Below are 1567 nucleotides of genomic sequence, written 5' to 3'. Positions count from 1 at the left end.
GCCCACAGCTGAGATAAAGAGACCAAGAGCAAAAATTGTAACCTCGTTCAGTAATTGCTATCCTTACAATTTCAGCAAGAGGATGCTGCTGCTAGTACAAGATGGCAGTGACATTCACTTTAATCATACTCTGTGATCATGCATAATATTAACTTCACTTATTTTGGGAATGGTTATTCTACAGAGATTTTAAATTGCTTTTTATGAGTCCATTCACCACTCTTAACAGCTACAAATTAGAAGCAGCAGTAGTAATCTCCTTTCATTTTCCATTTTACTGTTCCAGTCAATCTGACTTGATCAAAAAGAATGTTGAGCCATTTTCTGCATTCTGCAAACTTTTTTCTCATTAAAATTTTGCCTCCCAGCAGCAAACCCTACTTCGCTATGTTGCTGTCACAGTCTTTACCAAAATGAAAAAGCTCTGTAAATACCTCAAGTTTAAAGCCCCTCTGAAAAGAAGGGCCCTACTGCTTGCCATCATTATCATTTAAAACAATAATACTAACCTATTTACTACGTAATTGTCTATTTACATCTCTGAAGTCATTTGGGACTCCTCCTCATCAGGCAGGACAGTGATCACTACTATCTTCCTGTTGAGTCCTCAAACTATTATGTCACTAACCCTAAGCAGGGAAGATAAACAGTCATGCCTGAAGAACACTACCACAGTTTTACTCCCTTATGAATTACCTAGGCAGACTGGGCAGGAGGAGAAAAAGAAAAAAAAATGTAATCCCTAAAACTGATTCAACCTACCCTTTTCAATGGTGTGCATAATTTCGCTACATTTTCCTGTTAATACTAGCTTTTCATAAAATACAAGATTTAGTAATATTCCTACCTCACATGCACATTAAATTTGACAAACAATAAAAACAATGGAGAGAGAGATGATAGATGGGAGATGTCAGGAACACTAACTGCTAAGCATTAAGATCACATTCAAAAATCACACTTGGAAGTACAAGTAACCATCACAATTTTCCCAATTATTTTTGAATGTTTCCCTCTTTGCCCTGCAACCAAAAAGAACAGCCCCCGTCTCTTTGGTATCAAAGGATTTATGAATATCCAAAGCAGGGTGTTATCTTCTCCCCTGTCACAGGTGGACTGGAGGGGCGCTCAGAGGAAATCTGAAGACAGAGTCAATCAGGTTGTAATTACACTTGAGCCGTAGCAAAAACCTGAACAAGTTTTACTCACAATTCTTCTCTCAGAAAGATCTCCCTTGTGAAAATAAAGGAAACGAACTAACGCACACTCACGTCTACGGGAACAGTTGTCTTCAGAAGCAAATTAATACGAGCAAATATTTATATGTACAGGTGTGTGTGTGCCTGCCTTCCTTCTGGAGCGGGAGCTCTCTAAACGCCACAAGCAAACGTTCCCGAGAAGGCGCCGCAAAGCGCAGCACCTCCGCGCGGTGCCACAGCCGACAGCGGGCGGGCAGGCAGGCTTCCGCATCCCTCGCCGCCCGGCCCGGTACGCGCCCCGCCGGCCGGCAGCACTGCTTACGCACGAGGAAATACACCGCCGGCCCGGGGGAAAGGCCTTCCGCGCC

This window comes from Apteryx rowi, unplaced genomic scaffold (genome assembly GCF_003343035.1).
Source record: "Apteryx rowi isolate R43461 unplaced genomic scaffold, aptRow1 scaffold_61, whole genome shotgun sequence".
Taxonomy (NCBI): domain Eukaryota; kingdom Metazoa; phylum Chordata; class Aves; order Apterygiformes; family Apterygidae; genus Apteryx; species Apteryx rowi.
The sequence above is the reverse complement of the archived record's forward strand: the minus strand, read 5'-3'. Positions refer to the sequence as shown.